This window comes from Musca domestica, unplaced genomic scaffold, assembly GCF_030504385.1.
Source record: "Musca domestica strain aabys unplaced genomic scaffold, Musca_domestica.polishedcontigs.V.1.1 38, whole genome shotgun sequence".
NCBI classification, from domain to species: Eukaryota; Metazoa; Arthropoda; class Insecta; order Diptera; family Muscidae; genus Musca; species Musca domestica.
The window spans coordinates 341,200-362,782 of record NW_026712324.1 but is presented as its reverse complement, the minus strand read 5'-3'; positions in this window follow the sequence as shown (position 1 = coordinate 362,782).

Here is a 21,583-nt window from a genome sequence, read left to right as displayed (position 1 = left end):
CTTTAAATCGATATATATCCAAATCTGAACCAACCTCGATAGAAATTCTGATCTACATTTGATATATTTCCCCGACATAAATTATATTTGACAATTACTTTCACGATGTATTCGAAAATTAAAAATTTTTGAAATCAGCATGAGGTATTGTAAAAAATTTCAACAGCAGAAATGTGATCCATATACCAACAGAAACTTCAACATAAATTTTTAAGTTTCCACAAATGTAAATCTGAGAAAAGTTCCTTCAATACAAACCCCTATTTTTATACCCTACACCACAAGGTGGTCAGGGTATTATGTCTTTGTGCATTTGTTTGTAACAGGCAAAAGGAAACGAGATAGATCCATAGTTCCTTTTGATGATCTGCATAGAATCACATTCTGAGTCGATTTATGCATGTCCGTCCGTCCGTCCGTCCGTCTGTCCGTCTATCCATGTATTTTTTGTAAACAAAGTACAGTTCGCATTTATTGCCCTATCCAGACGAAATTTTGCACAAATCATTTGTTTGGCCCAAGGACGAACCCTATGGAAATTGGAGGTAATCGGTCAAAATTTAGATATAGCTCCCATATATATCTTCGTCCGATTTACTTTTTATTGTGCACCAAACGTGTAATATCAGTCCGAATAGTATGGAATTTTGCACGTACGATCAGATTGGACCTGAAAATAAGTTTGCCAAATTTTATCGAAATCGGTTCAGATATAGCTATAGCTCCCATATATATTGTTAATCCGATTTGTTATTTTTGTCCTCCGCAGCCTTAATATGCACTCTGTACGAACAATATTTGGGGAAATATATCAAATACATCTCAGAAATACATTTGCTAATTTTTATCGAGATCGGTTCAGATTTGGATATAGCTCCCATATATAACTTCGTCCGATTTACCTTTGATTGTACACTAAACTTCTAATATTTTCCCAAATTGGATTAAATTTGGGACTTACGACCGAATTGAGTCTAGAAGCTAGTATGTCAAATTTGGTGAAGATCGGTTCAGATATAGCTATAGCTCCCATATATGCTGTTCAGCCGTAATATGCACTCCGTAACAACGATATTAAAGGAAATATATCAAATACAGCTCAGAAATATCTTTGCCAAATTTTATCGAGATCGGTTCCGATTTGGATATAGCTGCCATATATATCTTTATCCGATTTCAAATTAATTGTGCACCAAATGCTTCGTCATATTTAGTCCTTTGAACTTTAAATTATAATTATAATCATAGGGTGTATGATTGAATTCTCCCATAAAAAATTTTTATTGTTATGCGCAGCTCTACTAAGTTAGCAAAGTGGTGTAGGGTATCATAAAGTCGGGCCGACCGACTTTAAGGCTTTCTTTACTGGTTTAAATTTCGAAAAAATCGAAACAATTCAGCATACCTTTCCAATTTTCGAAAATCGCAAATTCCCTGGAAACTGATTTCCATTCCCACATTACGAAAAAAAATCCATTTCACTAACTGTTTTGATGCACTGTGCCCGGAACTACGACAACATGAAATACCTTTTGGCAGCATTGAGTAACTAACAAAGAACAACAACAACATACCATGCCGGTCGACGGGTCGTATTGAGCAGTTGGAGTTGTTTTGATATTATTGTTGGGCAGAGATTTGGAGAGTGAGGGGAGGAATTTTCTGCGCTGGCAGAGATTGAAGCAACAGCAAACAACAGCTGCTGGGAGTTGGTCTGGCCTGGCCTAAACAAAACAAAATAACTGGCAACTTGTTACTACCAAAAATGTTCAGATGCACGTTTACAGGTTTCCCAAAAACGTTCCAGCAGCACAAACAATACTTGTTGCTGTTGCCAATGTGTGTTGGTTGGTTGGTTGGCCAGGCTAGGCCAGGCCCATAAGGAGAGAAACTAATAATGAAGTTGGTCACGGCGATGATGAAGATGAAAATAATGATGATGGTGATGGCTATGATTGAGGTAATTTCTGTTGATGTTTTGCTGTGGTTCTCCAGTGGGGTTGTGTTTTGTGAAATTCTCTAGCCTACCAACCAGCCTGCCATTCAGCCCGCTCACATGCTGTGGCCAGTCAGTCAGCCAACCAGCCAGCCATCCACCTCAAATAAGATGTTGAATCTCGTTGGCTTTGACTTGACTGGGACGTTGATTTGTACAAATGCGTTAACAGCATAAAAGAATATTTGAAAAATGTTTTCTAGCCTTTCATTTACCGCATACCAAGCTAACAGCGAACGAGAATTTATGCCGCAACAGATGCTTCGATGGTTCTTCGAGCTTAGAGGCAAGAACAATGCAACATAATTGCATTGTGCGAGGGCTAAAAAGGTGTGTGAGAGAGGCTTCGGGGAAATTACGTTCTTAACAAATTGAGCTGATTGCTCAAATGACTGGAAGACGAAAGGGGAAATATCACAGCAACATGTTGCCGCAACAAAATGTTTGAACCACATGTTTGGAACAATGTCCTTGGGAACATGTTGAGATGGATTTCGGGCAACAAAAACTACTCTCATTTCCATGAATTCTCTCTCTTTTTTACTCTCTCGCATCCTGTTGCTATGACTCTTGAAAATTCGACACTCACACCCATCCATATGCCTATTTGACAATACCACACCAACACATCCAACAGAGAAACAAACGGTTACACGGGAATCCTTTCAACACACAAATTGTAGCATAATTATCGGATGAAAAGAAGACAACTTTGGCGATAAATTTTCGTTGGTGGGCGTTTGAATAACCCCACCCCTTCCTCGACGTCGTATTTCAGTTCTTTTTTTTGTGAAGTGTTTGCAGATTTTTACAATCGCTTTACATAGTAATTGTTCGAATTCTTCTCCGCCATTCTCATCTGCTGTTGCATAGTCAATTTTTAGGCAAGGATTATATTTCGGGAAAAATTTACATTTTTTCTTATACCGAGCGGCATCTGCTGCAAATAATTGTTGGAATGTTTTTCAAACCTATTTCAATGGATTTGGGTTAATAAATGCGAAGCACATAATTTTACGTGTGGTCAAAGGATGAAATAGTTCAATAAAGGATTTGTAAATGTTTCAAAGGGAAATATTTAAATCAACTTCTGAAATTGTTACTGACCTCCTGGGGATATTGAATAAAAAAAAATATTTGATCATGGAAGCTTACATCAATTAAAATTATTGACATTGAGAAGACAATCTGGTCATCGATGAGCAGACATTGTGGTCTTCTATGAGAAGAACATGTGCTTTATTTTAAGAAGATCATCTGATCTTCTTATAGAAGACCTTCGGGTCTTCTATGAGAAGACTCTTTGGTTTTCTATGAGAAGATCTTCTGATCTTCATTGAGAAGACCTTCTGACCTTCTATGAAAAAAATATTCTGGTCTGCTATGAGAAGACCTTTTGATCTTCCTTTGAGAAGAACCTCTGGTCTTCCTATGAGAAGACCTTTGTTCTATGAAAAAACCTTCTGGGTTTTTGGTCTGATATGAGAAGACCTTCTGGTCTGATATGAGAAGACCTTCTTACCTTCCTTTGAGAGGACCCTCTGGTCTTCGTATGAGAAGACCTTGTTCCATGAAAAAACTTTCTGGTTTTTTTGGTCTGCTGTGAGAAGACCTTCTGGTCTTCCTTTTGAGAAGGCCCTCTGGTCTTCCTATAAGAGGACGCTCTGGACTTCCTATGAAAATACCTTCTTATATGAAAAAACCTTCTGGTCTGCAATAAGACGACCTGCTGGTCTTTCTTTGAGAAAACCCTCTATGAGAAGACCTTCTTGTCTTCTATGAAGAATATCTTCTTCTGGTCTTTTGTGAAGAATGCCCTCTTCTGGTCTTCTATGAACAAGACTGTGTTGTGGACCTTCTTGTGAACTTCTTAGAAGAAGACCTTCCTCTAGTCTTCTCTAAAAAGACCCTCTGGCCTTCCATGAAAATACCCTCTGGTATTCTATGAGAAAACCTTCTGGTCATCAATTAGAAGACCCCCTGGTCTGCTATGAAGAAGACTGTCTTGTGGATTTCTAAGGAGAAGACCTTCTTCTGGTCGTCTATGAAGGAGACCTTCTTGTGAACTTCTAAGAAGAAGACCTTCCTCTGGTCTTATCTGAAAAGACCCTCCGGTCTTCTATGAAAACTCCCTCTGGTATTATATGAGATGATCCTCTGGCCTTCTATGAGGAGGCCTTCTGGTCCTCTATGAAAAGAACTTCTGGTCTTCTATGAGAAGGCCTTCTGGTCTTCTGTGAAAGGAACTTCTGGTCTTCTTTGAGAAGACTCTCTTGTCTTCTAGGAGAAGACCTTCAGGCCCCCTAAGAAACGATCTTCTGATCTTCTATTAAAAGATCTTCTGGCCTTCTATGAGAAGACCATCCAGTCTTCCTAGGGACGATCCTATGGTCTTCTATTAGAAAGGCCTTCTATAAAAAAAGATATTTTATAAGAAGAATACCTGGAATTGACCTGAAAGACCACCTGGTATTCTCAAAGATCCTGTCAGTCCTTGGAATGTTTTGTTACAACTCATAGTTATTGCCTTTGGAAAAATATTCTATAAAGCGAATGCTATTTTCATTAAAACACCGATGTAGTCCTCGGAAAATATTCTTAAAAATCCCCGTTGAAATCTTTGGGAAAATGTCGTTAAAAATCCCTGTTAAAGCCCTTGCAAAATAATCTGAAAATTTCACTTTAAAATCCTTGAAAAATATTCTTAAAATCTCTGTATCTGTTGATCATAGAAAATATTCTTTAAAAAATCCGGGTTTCTGATGATCCTTGAAAAAAATATTCGTTAAAAAATCCGCGTTTCTGATGATCCTTGAAAAAATATTCTTTAAAAAATCCACGCCTTTGGTGATCCTTGAAAAAATATTCTTTAAAAAATCCACGCCTTTGGTGATCCTTGAAAAAATATTCCTCAAAAAATACAGGCTTTTGGTGATCCTTGAAAAAATATTCTTTAAAAAATCCACGTCTCTGGTGATCCTTGAAAAAATATTCTTTAAAAAATCCACGTCTCTGGTGATCCTTGAAAAAATATTTAAAAAATCTATGCCTTTGTTGATTCTTGAAAGAAATTCTTTAAAAATCCACGCATTTGTTGATCCTTGAAAAAATATTCTTTAAAAAATCCACGCCTTAGTTGATCCTTAAAAAAAATTTCTTTAAAAAGTCCACGCCTTTGTAGATCCTTGAAAAAATATTCTTTAAAAAGTCCACGCCTTTGTTGATACTTGAACAAATATTCTTTAAAAAGTCCACGCCTTTGGTGATACTTGAAAAAATATTCTTTAAAAAGTCCACGCCTTTGTTGATACTTGAAAAAATATTCTTTAAAAAGTCCACGCCTCTTTGTTGATCCCTGAACAAATATTCCTTAAAAGATCCACGCCTTTGTAGATCCTTGAAAAAATATTCTTTAAAAAGTCCACGCCTTTATTGATACTTGAAAAAATATTCTTTAAAAAGTCCACGACTCTTTGTTGATACTTTAAAAAAAAACATTCTTTAAAAAATTCACGCATTTGGTGATCCTTGAAAAAAATATTCTTTAAAATATCCACGCCTTTGGTGATCCTTAAAAAATATTCTTTAAAAAATCCACGCCTTTAGCGATCCATGAGAAAATATTCTTTAAAAAATCTACGCCTTTGGCGATCCATGAGAAAATATTCTTTAAAAAATCCACGCCTTTGGTGATGGTTGAAAATATACTTTAAAAAATCCAGGCCTTTGGTAATCCTTAAAAAAATGTTCTTTAAAAAATCCTCGCCTTTGGTGATCTTTGGAAAAATATTCTTTAACAAATCCACGCCTTTGGTGATCCTTTGAAAAATATTCTTTAAAAATTCCATGCCTTTGTTGATTTTAAAAAAAATATTTTTTTTCTTCAAAAAACATGTGTAGGGAACCACTGTGTGGCGTATACATAGTGACATCAATCATACGCCCACTAGTATACAAATAATATATAGGTTTTTGGGTTGGAAGCGAATGAAATATCGAAATAGATCATAATCATGAATGCATGGCAGGAATATTAATGGATATTAATTAATTTATCAAGACTTGCATATAATCCCAATTTATTTTCAAAAAAATTAATATTGTCTGGACTTTAATAAAAACTCCATCCAATTCAAATGGGCACATGTATTAGCCATTAGTGCTTTATTTGTATCTCAAAAACATTTTTCTATCTCCAGAGGAAATAGTTACCCTTTCATACTCCTTCAGTGACATAGCCATATTTTCTCAATTTTTATTATTATTTACAAACCACAAATCCAAAATGTATGTAAATCTCATATCTCGTACGGAAAATATGTAAGAATATTTAGGTTAAATAAAATATTCCCTATCCTGCTTAGATAAAATTGCTTACTTTATAGAAATAGGCTAAGAATATTTTTCCACCATAAATTAACACCAAACATCATCAAGAGAATAAAATGCATACTTTTCCTACTTTCCTGGTCATTATCGGTCACTTTTCCAACACTACTTTGACCCGACCCGACTTCTTTGTGTGTGTTTGTGCGCAATAATTTATCACGGTAACATATTAAAAAGGAAACAAAAAGGACGAAACACCACAACCACATTCAAGTGTCCTTAATAAAAGAGCAGAATTTTCATTAAAAGATAAACTTCTTAAAATATGATGCAAAAAGATGCGCCAAGAATTATATAAACTTCTTCTGCTTCTTCTTCATTTGCTAATGCTTGTGTGTGAAAGGTCAAGTAACCCATATTCATAAATTTCATTTCAATTACGATGACACGTGTGACAGTGACACAATGTTGGGGGGGTGGTACTCGAAGAAAAATGTTGGATATATTTTTTTAAGGATATGCAGAGGTGTGAATTTTTTAAAAAATATTTTTTTAAGGAACAACAAAGGCATTGAATTTTTAAGGATTATTTTTTCAAGGATTAACTAAGACATGGAATTTTTAAAGAATATTTTTTCAGGGATCAACAAAGGCGTGGCTTTTTTAAAGAATATTTTTTCAAGGATTAGTGAAGCCATGAATGTTTAAAAGAACATTTTTTATTCAAGCATCCAAAAACGCGTGGATTTCTTCAGGAATATTTTTTCAATGACAATCAACAGAGGCGTGGATTAAAAAAAAACTTTTTTAAGGACTCTATCGTGGATTTTTAAGGATATTTTCTATGGATTATAAGGTGGATTGGAACGTGCATTTTTAAACATATTTTCCAAAGACCATGATGAGGATTTTTACTAAAGTTTTCAAAGGACTGTAATATTTTCCAAGGACTAAATGAAACAATAAACGTGAACCAAAGACTAACAATTGGATTTTTAAGAAAATATTCCAAGAAATATTTAAGAATATATCCAAATAACTAAAACGTGAATTTTATTAGAATATTATACAAGGACTCTAATATGGTTTTCAAATATATGTACTCTACGATAAGTAGAAGATTTTAATTTTTTCTTTTTCATTTTATGGACTAAACGAAGCCACAATTTTATATAATTTATATTTATAAAAATAATTATATAATTTATAAAAATAATTTTTCTAGGATTTTTAAAAGCCACAAACAGGATAATAATTATAATTTTTTTTAAGAATTGCCAAAAAGAATTGATTTCACAAATATTGAGGGCCAAAAAAGGCCAGAAACGTGGACCTACAGACATGAGTTTCAATGAGCAAATCGTAGATTTGTTTAAATTTTTTGAGGGACCAAAACTTGGATTTTTTTAAACAATTATTTTCACTAGCCTACAGTTGTAGATTTTTTAGAATATAATATTTAAAGAACACGGTTTTTACAAAAATTACAAAAAGTGATCTTTTAGTGATCTCGACCGACAGATCAATAAGAGTAGATGTTTAAAAAATATTTTTAGAGGACCAAAATAGCCAAAAACTATGAGGATCCCTTCTAAAATATTCTCTTAAACCTTGAAAAAATATTCATTAAAGAAACCTTGATCCTTTCAATATATATTTATCACAGAATACTTAATCCTTCCAAAATAATTATTAAAGAATCCTTGATCCTTTCTAAAATATTCTTTAAGAAACGAGTTAGGTGATCCTTGAAAAAATATTCCTTAAAGGTCCAAGTCTTTATCCACATAGATATTCCCAAAAACTATCAGGATTCCTTCTAAAATATTCTGTTGATCCTTGAAAAAATGTTCATTAAAGAATCCTTGATCCTTTCAATATATATTTATCAAAGAATCCCTACTCCTTACAAAATATTTATTAAAGAAACCTTGATCCTTTCTAAAATATTCTTTAAAAAACGTCTTGAAAAAAAAACGTCTTGAAAAAATATTCCTTAAAGGTCCACGTCTTTATCCACATAAATATTCCCAAAAACTATCAGGATTCCTTCTAAAATATTCTGTTGATCCTTGAAAAAATTTTCATTAAAGAATCCTTGATCCTTTCAATATATATTTATCAAAGAATACTTAATCCTTCCAAAATATTTATTAAATAATCCTTGATCCTTTCTAAAATATTCTTTAAAAAGCGTCTTAGGTGATCCTTGAAAAAAATATTCTTTAAAGGTCTTTATTGATCCTACAAAAAAGTATTCTTTAAAAAACCCAAGTCTCTGTTGGCGGCCAACAAATATTTTTTAAAAAAACCACGCCTCTGTTGATGGTTGAAAAAAATGCATGGCCCTTGATCCTTGAAAAATGTTTTTTATATTTTCAAGGATCAATAGAAACGTGGTCTTTTAAATAATATTTTCTCAAGGATCAATTGAAACGTGGCTTTTAAAGAATATTTTCTCAAGGATCAATAAAGACGCGGACTTTTGAAGAATGTTTTCTCAAAGATCAATGGAGACGTGGACTTTTAAACAATTTTAAGGATCACCAAAAGCGTGGATTTTTTAAAGAAATTTAAGGATCACCGAAGGCGTGGATGTTTTAAAGAATATTTTCCGAAGGACCTCCAAACTATAGACCAGATATCTTAAGAATATTTTCCCAAGGACTTCCAAAATATACCAGAGATTTTAAGAATATTTTCTGAATGTCCTTCTAAGTCATAGATGTGGATGTTTAAGGAATATTTTCTGAGGACTTTCTAAGGACCTTCGTAGCCATGGATATTTTAAGAATATTTTCTGAATGTCCTATCAAATAATAGTTGTGGTTGAACCTTTGAAGCCAAGGATATTTTAAGAATGTTTTCTGAATGTCCTTTCAAGTCCAAGATGGGGATGTTTAAGGAATACTTTCTGAAGGACTTTTTAAAGACCTTCAAAGCTATGGATATTTTAAGAATATTATCTAAAAAACCTTCCAAGGCATAGACATGGACTTTTGAAGAAAATTTTTTGAAGGATAATCTAAGATATTAACTTGGATTTTTTAAAGTAATATTCTGAATGTTCCTCCACGCCTGATTTGATGATGATTTTTTTTTCGGATTATATACCTAAGGACTTTGTAAGTCATAAACGTTTTCGTGGATTTTGAATATATATTTTCTGAAAGACCTTAAAGCATTAAACATGAAATTTTTACGAATATATTTTTGAAGAACCTTCCAATCCATAAAAGTGGATTTTTAAGAATTCTAGAGGAACTTCCTAACCTTAGGCAAAGAGGTTTAAGGATATTTTTTAGCTACAGAAAGGAAATTTTAAAAATAATAATTTTCAAATGACCTTCCAAATAATATTTTCACTAAAATATAATTTTCAAGAGAATTGAATATTTTATTTTATTTCCCAGCACTGTAGAGAACCTGAATTTTAAGGAATATTTTTTAATGACTACAAAGAGCTCAAAAAACTGAAATTTTTAGGGATTCTATTTTCTCAAGGAATTAAATGAATTTTTTGAAAATTTTCCAAGGACTATCGAGAGCTAAATCGAGATGTTTAAGAATATTTTATGAAGGGCCATTTTTTTACTTTTTCCGAGGATTTTTTAAAACATTTTTTCAACAAATTTTTGAGAATAATGTTTAAGGACCCACCAAGTAACTAAACATGATTTTTAGGAATATTTCTTCAATGATTTTTTAAAAATATTTTTTCAAGGACCAAGAGCTACAGAGCCACAACACGTAGAATTTTTAAAAATATTTTTTTAAGGACAGTCTGGGACTTAGGGGACTTATTTTAGGATAATTCAGGATCAGAAGCGTTTTTTGAGAATATTTGTTTAAAGGCAATAACGACTTTTAAGAATTTTTTGAGGGTAACTCAGGGTCTGAAACCTTGATTTTTTAATAATATTCTTTCTAAGGACAATCTGAATTTTAAGGAAAAAAGTTCAAGGGGCCACAAATGTGAGTATTTTTTAGAACTTTTTTTTTATTCCACAAAATGCCTCCGATTTTCCTCGAGTGTAACCATCTTCATAATCCCCCCAAAGCTGGCCAATTAACCACCCATGAACACTAAAAAGAGCTTAGTGTGATAAACTTGTGGACATTGGCATAGCTGAAAAGAACTTCAAAGTCAAATCAATTTGCAGGATCAGTTGTCATTCATGCAGATGGTTTCCATTCAACACCTCCACAAGAACACCAACAGCAACAACAACAACTATTCATGTCACTCTGCCATTGAAGTGGAATATGAAATCAACTACTTCTTTTGATTTCACTGGAATCAACATGAATGAGCGGCATGTGAATGCCGCCAGTCACATCGGACGGGATAATCAGCAATTGAAGGCCCAGTGCAAAAAAGAAAAACTAACTGCCTAGCAGAGGCTCAAATGAAATGTAATGACACTTTTTCTTTCTAATATCAAGTTCTCCACCATCCCGCAATCCCAACCATTGGCTTTAAGCCAATACAAATAGGCTTTGCCGACTGGCCATTCAAGCAGCTGTAATAATTTCAATGAAGTTGTCACTTGTGAAGATGTGTATGTGTGTGTCTCGTTCAATGAGAACCTTGCTGAGCAGCGAGGGAGGAGGTGACTACAAAATCCTCATTTAGGAAATGAATAACACCATTTAAAATGGCAGCAGAAAAACAGATGCATAAAGTGAGCGAGCAAAAAAGTTGTCTTTAGTTTTTTTTGTTTGTTTTGTATACCCTCCATCATGGCATGGAGGTTATGTTAAGTTTGTCATTTCATTTGTAATACCTCGAAATATACATTTTAGACGATTAGCGATGTCCGTCCGTCTGTGGAAATCACTCTAGATTCCGATCGAAATGAAGTAGATTGATAAAACTTTACTCAAATATATACTATGTCTGCAGGACTTTTGATATTGAAAATGGGCCATGTGGACCTACGTTTTGGTATAGCCCCCATATAACGGTACCTCCCGATATTCGGTACTTTGATGATTTAGCGACATTATTTATTGGAATTGTTTCAAATTTGTTATTTGAAGTTCGAAATGGATACTACAGCCTAAGACAGAAAATTGTCTATGCATGTCCACGTCTTTGTATAGCCCCTATATAACGGCACCTCCCGATATTCGCTACTTTGCTGATTTTAGCGACATTACTTAACGGAATTGTTTCCAATTTCGCATTTGAAGTTCGAAATGGACACTACAGCATGTGACTGAAAATTGTCTATACAATTCCACGTCTTCGTATAGCCCCCATATAACGGTACCTCCCGATATTCGGTATTTTGACGATTTTAGCAACATTATTTACCGGAATTGTTTCAAATTTGTTATTTGAAGTTCGAAATGGATACTACAGCCTAAGACAGAAAATTGTCTATGCAAGTCCACGTCTTCGTATAGCCCCCATATAACGGTACCCCCGATATTCGGTATTTTGAGAATTTTAGCGACACTATTTACCGGAATTGTTTCAAATTTGTTATTTAAAGTTCGAAATGGATACTACAGCCTAAGACAGAAAATTGTCTGTGAAGGTCCACGTCTTTGAATAGCCCCCATATAACGGTATCTCCCGATATTCGGTACTTTGCTGATTTTAGCGACATTATTTATCGGAAATGTTTCAAATTTGATATTTGAAGTTCGTAATAGGTAATTCGGCTTAAGACAGAAAATGGGCCATGTAGGTCCACGTCTTCGTATAGCCCCCATATAACGGTACCTCCCTATATTCGGCATTTTGAGGATTTTAGCGACATTATTAACCGGAATTGTTTCAAATTTGGCATTTGAAGTTCGGAATGGATACTACAACCTATGACAGAAAGCCATCCGTGCAGGTCCACGTCTTCGTACAGCCCCCACATAATGGTACCCCCCCGATATTCGGTATTTTGAGAATTTTAGCGACATTATTCACCGGAATTGTTTCAAATTTGGTATTTGATGTTCGAAATGGATACTACAGTCTATGGCAGAAAAGTGTCTGTGCAGGTCCACGCCTTCGTATAGCCACCATATATCGGTACCTCCCATATTCGATATTTTGATGATTTTAGCGACATTATTTACCGGAATTATTTCAAATTTTGTATTTGAAGTTCGTAATGGATTCTACAGCCTATGAAAGGAAATTGTCTGTTCAGGTTCACGTTTTGGTATAGCCCCCATATAATGATGATTTTAGCTACATTATTCACCGATTTTTTTTCTTAAATTTTCGCATTTGAATATTGTAATGGCTTTTGACCTGCCTATGCAGGTCCACGTCGTCGTTTAGACCCTAATATGACGGCCACAATTGGTATTTTTAAGATTTTAAGAGAATTTTTAACGGATGTTATTTTTGTTGTTGTTTTTTATTGTTGACCTGTATATTGTTTCTTATTAACTTTATTTTGGCTTAAGGTCAATTGAAAAACATCAGTGTTTTATTTTTATAATTTTGATTTTTATTTTCCGATATTTCGACTGTCTTCGACGGTGAAACAAGACTGTTGCTTTTCTCAATAAAAAATTTTTTCCCTGAAGATGACTGTCGAAGACAGTCGAAATATCGGAAAATAAAAATCAAAATTATAAAAATAAAACACTGATGTTTTTCAATTGACCTTAAGCCAAAATAAAGTTAATAAGGATTTTATTTTTTTGAAAATTTCCAAATTCGTTCCAAATGGTGGAGGGTATTCAAAGTTCGGCCCTTTACATTTCTTTTGCATAGCTAGACTTGGCTCGTTAGCTAGTTTTTGTTGGTTTTAGCAGACTTATTCATGCTTTATTCTAGATAAATTTATGATGTGTTTGTGTGTCATGGATGGGAAAAAAAGACGTGTATGCATGTGTGTGAGTGCCTCTTTTCACATCCGAACAAAAGGAAAAACATAATTTTCTTGTTCCACACAACTTAACTTGTATACGAGATGCCAGAAATACTCACAGGCCTCACATGAATATGTTTTGCTTTCTTTTTCATTTTTCCAACTATGGATGCTGCCACATGCAATCATTGTTGCCAGTGATATGCTCCGGAACACACACACACATACACCTATATTTGTTGCATTTTTCTTTCTTTTTTTTGCGAAAAAGGAAAATATGAAATTTTCAGCAGAATCAACATTTCAGAAAGAAAATTTTTGAATTTCTTACTTAATATCCAATAAATAATTTATAAATTGAATATGATTCTATGCCGAGATGGAAAGGATTCAATGTTTGGTTTCAATGGTAATTGAAGTGAAAAGGAGGATATCTATATCCTTGATATATTTATGGCAGGAAGAACGACAAATGAAAGCATCAAACACCAATCATCATAGATAAAATGTACATTTTATAAATTCTAAATTTAATTTTTTCAATATTTTATGAATATTATGACTGAAAGGAAGACAGCACCCGGTGTCGTATAACTGTCGCCATTAATCATACGGCACAATGGTACTGTTTAAGGAAGGTAAAAAATAAATATTAATAGTAATTCAAACATAAGGTAATAAAGACATTGATTATTCATATTATTTTTATATTGGATTCTGATTTTTTTTTTCAAAATATTTTTAAAGAATTCCTGTTTTATTTTTTTCAAAAATATTTTTTTTTAAGGATTCGAGAATTTTCTATTCGGACTATTTTTTCGGTGGAGCAACAACTAAAAATGATTTACAAAAAGAATATATTTTTAAGATTTTTTGTAGAAGATTTTTTTATATTTTTAAAGACCAGGAGTATTTAAATTTCAAGTGTATTTTTGCAAGGACCCACAGAGCCACAAAACTCGAATTCTGACATATGTTTTAAGGATTCATCAGAGTTACAAGTGTGAATTTTTAAAAAGATGTTGTTAACGACAACCTAACATATCCTTTTTTAAGAAGATACTGCTTATTCGAGGACGTACTGTAACAGGACTTTTTATTCAAAAAATTTTTGCAATGTAAATTTTTAAAAATATTTTTAAAAAATTTTAAATTTTTCAAAAAAAAATTAAGGATTATTACTTTAAACCTGAATTTTTTCCAATATTTTTCAAGGACAAGACGTCGATTTTTTCAAAATATTTTTTTAAGGACAACCTAAAAGGGGTTTAAAAAATATTTTTTGACATTAAACTTGAAATTGTGTTGAAATAGTACTACTTTTGTTACAATTTGGTATTGGGTGAACAGATAATGCTTGAAATCTGAAATGTTTTATTAAGATCGTTGTTCATGTGTACCCTGGACATGTGGAAGGAATACGTCCCATATTTGTACGAAAAACAGTAAATGGTATTAAATTTGGTATTAAGATAATGGATAGGGATGAAATCCTTAAATTTGATATGGAAGTCACTGTTGGTATCTGCGGTTAAGATATTGAAGGTGGTAATATAAATGATTGTACACATTTCTAGTACCACCTTCCATATCTTTTTACGAAAAGTACTAAGTTGGGAATTGTGTGAAAGGATAGAATTGGATCCCCAACATTTATATTGAGGTATCTCTTGGTATCTGAGATTGAGATATGGAGGATATTTTGGAATTATAGACAATTATACAATTATATTGTGCGAAAAGTACTAAATGGTACTAATTTTGGATATGGGCATTAAATGTTACTAAATTACGCCCTATATGAAGGGATAGAGCTGAGATCCTAAAAATATAATATTTTGGTCCTTGTTCATTTCTAGGGCTTATATATGGTTACTTGGTCAGAAATATTGGATGTGGCCCATCGTGTAATGATTTTACTAATATTCTCCTCGCTAAACTTCAAAATGAACTATTTGAAGACTTTTTGGTGCAAAAGTAAAGCATTTTCCTATTATTCTTTTCGAAAAAGGAAAAACACTTGAATAACATATAAAATCTGGAAAGTCTGAAAAATTTAGTACGATGTATGAAGTTTTGAATACAATTTTTTTTTTTCAAACTGAAAATTGGGAATTGGGACTCACACGAACTACTGCAACAAATCTAACATATTGTAGATGGTCCCATATACTTCATCGGATCGGATCCAAATCGATCCATAGTCATTTTGTAAGAGTTATGGTTAGTCAACATGTTGATACTTTGTGGGGGAGGTACAAGAAGGAATGTTCCCAACTACACCATCTTCATACGAGACTTAGAGTTCGACCTACCGTTCAAATTTATTGAGAGTTATAATACTTCGAAAATTTAACACAGAATTTCAAGTTTTATAAAAGTTATACTTATTAAAAACGCTGACCCTTATCTATCTTCGCACCTGGCGTAACACTGATAAAAATATTAGGATTTGAAAAGTTTGCACAAAAGTGGTTGTACTTTTCTTGTTTTATATGGTAAATTATTTTCCGTGAAAATTTTGACGTTTTATGGGGAAGTTACCAAACGAGAGAATCGTTGTTGCCCATCTCCAAACTCGATCTAACTTTGACAGTAAAATTACGATGTGCCAAGTTTGGACCAGCAAAATGGGCGGACGGACACCTCTATATCGACTCCAAATTTTCTGAATCTGATTTGGTTTTAAGATACCTCATTTCGTTGAAGCCATATCAAAAAATATATACCCTATGTAGTCTATGACTGAGAGTATAATAATATCTCACAAAAAGCTTCTAGAAAAAAATCCACGTCAACCAAGGAGCAACTTGGCAAAACTTAATCAATATTTAGTTTCAAAAACAGATGTATGCAATTACTTACTCACTAGGTATTTACTGACAAATTTACCTGGAATGGGAAAGAAAGGTTTTGTATATTTAGAATGTTATTACATATTTCTTTCATATTTTAATAAAAACATTTATTATAATTAAATAAAAGTTCACGAAACTAAAATGTAAATTAAAAAAGCAGTAACATATAAAGAGAAACTAGAGAAAAATATTTCCTGAAAAAATAATTAAATAATAGAGGTCCTTGAAAATATATTCCTAAAAACACGTTATATGGTCTTTGGAAAATAACAGTCAAAATATCTTCGTTTTCTCAAATAAAAAGCACTTTTTCTGACTATTAAAAAATGATTTTCAACAAATTTTCGTTTTTGGGCTCTTGAGAAAATATTCGCAAAAAAATCGATTTTTTGAATCAGTTGTACCTAGAAAAATATGTCTGAAAATACCCAAATTTTGCTTTAAAAATTCACGCCTCAATTAATCGCTGAAAAATATATTTTTTTAAAAATTCACGCCACAATTAATCGTAGAAAAATATTTTTTTAACAATTCACGGCTCAATTAATTGTTGAAAAATATTTTTAAAAATTCACGCCTCAATTAATCGTAGAAAAAAATTAAAATTTACGCCTCAATTAATCTAAAAAATTTTTTTTTTAATCCACGCCTCAATTAATCATTGAAAAATATATTTTTTTTTTAAATCCACGCCGCTTATAATCGTAGAAAAAAAATTAAAATTTACACCTCAATTAATCTAAAAAAAAAATTTTTAATCCACGCCTCAATTAATCATTGAAAAATATTTTTTTAAAAATCCACGCCGATTATAATCGTTGGAAAATATTTTTTTTTAAATCCACGCCGCTTATAATCGTTGGAAAATATTTTTTTTTAAATCCACGCCGCTTATAATCGTTGAAAAATGTTCTTTAAAAAATCCACGTCTCTGTTAATCCTTTAAAAAATCCACGTCTTTGGTGATCCTTGAAAAAATATTCTTTGAGAAATCCACGTCTGTGATAATCCTTCAAAAAATATTCTGTGAAAAATCCACGTCTCTGTGAATCCTTCAAAAAATATTCTTTAAAAAACCCACGTCTCTGTTAATTCTTCAAAAAATATTGTTTAAAAAATCCACGTTTCTGTTAATCCTTCAAAAAATTCTTTAAAAATCTACGTCCACGTCTCTGTTAATCCTTAAAAAATATTCTTTGAAAAATTCACGTCCCTGTCAATCCTTAAAAAAATATTCTTTGAAAATACCACGTCTCTGTTAATTCTTCAAAAAATATTGTTTAAAAATACACGTCCCTGTTAATGCTTAAAAAATTATTTGTTAAAAAATCCATGTCTCCGATAATTCTTAAAAAATAATACTCTTTAAAGAATCCACGCTTCATAGTCCCTGAAAATATATCAATATTTTTAAAAATCCACGACTCTGTTGATCCTTGAATATGCAACACAAACATAACCGTATTGGAAATGATCCAAAAAAGAGCGAGGCTGAGCAGCCAAACAAACATCCTTTTGCAAATATAAAAGCAATTTTGTTCATTTTTTTGTTAGTCCTAATACCCTGTGTTTTGTGTAACGTGGCCTCTGGTGGTCTCTAATGATTTTATTACAGCCCCACAACCAGGCAAGCAACGCACGCACTCACTCAACCTCTGTCAGGACACAGCAACATGTTGAAAGTTTATTTATTTATTTGTTTTTGTTGTTTGCTTAAATTTGTATTTTTGTTTTGCTTTTGCTTTTCGTTTTTGTTTTGTTTTATTTTCTTCCATTCATTTGCGTGGTGCGTCGAGTTGTAACATTTTGTGAGCGTAGATACGTTTGCCATATTTATGCAGACATTTATTGCCCGGAGGTGAAAAAGGCAAACAGTCGCAAACGCACACACACACCGATCCACCCACTCACCGACACACACATAAAAACAGCTTGGTTATTTTTAATTGAAATATGGAGATCACATTCCAATTTGAAATTCCACTCTTTACTTTGTCCCCCACACCAGCTTCCATGCTCGAGAAACTCCTGCTGCTACAGACACCACCAGCGTCTGAATCTCTGGCCAAAGTTCCATGGCACATAACGAACTTGTAATTGCAGGACGAACGTATGCCAGGATGGTGGATGTATGAGTTCGCCACCATGGCATCCTTAAGTAAAAGGTAAATTCCTTTTTATGACAGTAAATTTGCTTTTGTTGGGGAATATCTTGGATTTCTGTTGTTGGCATTTTGTAGCTCAACTGTTGGAATATTTGCTTTGCTTCCCCTACTCGCCGGCTCCTGCTCTGGCTCCTCTGTTCAGGACTTGTTTTAAGTAAAAATTATGACACACAGTTAACCATGTTCGTTGGCCTTTTTTCCTTCCTGCATGTAACAGCAATCGTTTTTCTTTTTGGATTTATTGTCCCTTCCCCAACCGTCGGTTCCTGCCACATCCTTCCGCATGCAAGACAAACACATATGTATGTGTTTATATGTAATATGAGTATTTTCTGTTGAATTATGAAAAGATTTTTCTTCGTAAATTCATTCCGACTTTTTTCTTATTATATCACCCAGTAAACTTTGGAAATCATACATGGACACTTAAAGTAGATTTTTTAAAGATGTTTTAAGGATAAGCAGTGACGTTGTTTTTTTACAGAATATGTTTTCAAGGATTGACAAGAACGTGGATTTTTTAATAATATTTTTTCAAGGATCAATAGAGGCGTGAATTTTTTTATTTAAAATTTTAAAAAGGGGATTTTTAAAGGACATTTTTTCAACCACCAACAGAAGTAGGGATCTCTTAAAGAACATTTTTTCAAGGATAAACTGAGGTGTCGATTTTTAAAGAATATTTTTTAAGGACCAATTTTTGCAAATCCTTAGAAAATATTTTTTTAAGAGGTTCAACAGGATCACCAATGGCGTGGATTTTTTAAAGAATAGTTTTTTAAGGATCACCAAATGCGTGGATTTTGTAAGGAATATTTTTCAAGGATCCATGGAGGCATGGATTTTTTAAGGAACATTTTTTAAAGGATCCCCAAGAACGTGGATCTCCTAAAGAATATTTTTTCAAGGATCCCCAGCTGCGTCGATTTTTTAAAGGATCCACAGAGACGTGGGTTTTTTTAAGAATATTTTTTCAACTATCTCCTAGGGCGTGGATTTCATAAAGAATATTTTTTCAAGGATCCCCAGCTGCGTCGATTTTTTAAAAGGATCAACAGAGACGTGAGTTTTTTTAAGAATATTTTTTCAACTATCTCCTAGGGCGTGGATTTCATAAAGAATATTTTTTCAAGGATCACCAAAGGCGTGGATTTTTTTAAGAATATTTTTTCAAGGATCACCAAAGGCGTGGATTTATTAAAGAATATTTTTTCAAGGATCACCAAAGGCGTGGATTTTATAAAGAATATTTTTTCAAGGATTACCAGAGGCGTGGATTTTTTAAAGAATATTTTTTCAAAGATACCCAGAGGAGTGGATTTTTTAAAGATTCCCAGAGACGTGGATTTTTTAAAGAATACTTTTTCAAAGATTCCCAGAGGCGTGAATTTTTTAAAGAATATTTTTTCAAAGATTCCCAGAGGAGTGGATTTTTTAAAGATTCCCAGAGACGTGGATTTTTTAAAGAATACTTTTTCAAAGATTCCCAGAGGAGTGGATTTTTTAAAGAATATTTTTTCAAAGATTCCAAGAGGCGTGGATTTTTTAAAGAATATTTTTTCAAAGATTCCAAGAGGCGTGGATTTTTTAAAGATTCCCAGAGACGTGGATTTTTTAAAGAATACTTTTTTAAAGATTCCCAGAGGCGTGGATTTTTTAAAGAATATTTTTTCAAAGATTCCCAGAGGAGTGGATTTTTTAAAGATTCCCAGAGACGTGGATTTTTTAAAGAATACTTTTTTAAAGATTCCCAGAGGCGTGGATTTTTTAAAGAATATTTTTTCAAAGATTCCCAGAGGCGTGGATTTTTTAAAAATACATTTTCAAAGACTAACCAAGACGTGAATTTTTTTAAAATTATTTTTCAAGGACTAACAATGACGTGAATTTTTTTAAAATTATTTTTCAAGGACTAACAATGACGTGATTTTTTTTAAATTATTTTTTAAGGACTAAAAATTACGTGAATTTTTTTAAAATTATTTTTCAAGGACTAACGATGACGTGAATTTTTTAAAAATTATTTTTCAAAGACTAACAAGGAATTGAATTTTTAAAAATCCGTTTTAAAGACTAACAAGGAATGGAATTTTTAAAGCTAAAAGCAAAGCTAGGACGAAGAAGAAAAATTCTTTGAAAAATCCACGTCTCTGTTGATCCTGGAAAAAATATCATTTATAGATCGATCCACGAAAATTCTTGAACGTGTTATTTTTTGTTAGTCCTCGAAAAAAAATCATGTTTTATTGGTCCTTGAAAAAAATCTTTAAAAATACACTTTTCATAGTCCTCGAAAATATGCAAGTTTTATTGGTACTTGAAAAAAAATTAAACAATTCGTGTTTTATTGGTTCTTGAAAAAAAATCTTTCCAAGTTCTATTAGTCCTTGAAAAAACGATTATTTTAAAGACTCAAGTTTTATTGGACCTTGAAAAGAAACTCTTTAAAAAATTCACTCCTCGGTTGATCCTGTTGGTCTGTTAAACCTCTGGACGTGGACTTAAAAAATATTTTTTAAGGATTTGCGAGGACGAGGATTTTCTTAAAAATTGGTCCCTAAAAAATATTATTCAAAAATCCACACCTCAGTTTATTCTTGAAAAAAATATTCTTTAAGAGATAGTTAAAAAAATGCTAGTTAAAAAATGTCCTTTAAAAAATCCACGTTTTAGAATATTTTTGCAAGGACCGGTTTTTTTAAATATTTGGTTCAAGAACTATCAGAAGCCTATTTTTTAAAACATTGTCATCGACCTCTTCAACAGTTCCTTAAAAAAAATCCTAAAATTCCTTGACTATTCTTAAATCCTCAAAATTTTCCTCCCTAATCCCTCTGGTCTACAGAAAAAGGAGTGAAATTAAAATCGGCTTTTCATTGTTCCCTGAACTGAAATGTGTTTTTGTTGCCGCCGTCTTTGTCTGCCGCTATTTGCCTTTGTGATTGTTAGTATTGGTATTTTTATTGTTGTTCCTCGTCTTAGTGTTGTTGTTGTAGCAAGGACATTTGCCATAATTTTTTGATGCTTGTTTCACAAGCAATGAAAAACAATTCCAAAAAAACTCGGTGCGGGGAGGTGGGAGCAGCCGGTTAACATGGCAACGCTAGCATGAATATAAATTTGTGTTAAACACATAACAACAAAAACAACAAATATTACGCCCTTAAGGAAACGCGACAACGCTGCGCATATAAATATGTATGTCACACATGCTAACCGGATAGGGGTCATGAATATGGAGATTCTTAAGGTGATGGGAGTGGTATTTGATGGCTGATGGAGAGAATCGTTAGACCCAGAAACATGAAGCAAACAGTGGCCTATTGAAGCCATAAGCAAGGTCATTAGTAGCGTTAAAATTGCCATTCAAAGGACATTTTCTGTTGTTGTCATAGCGCGCGACCA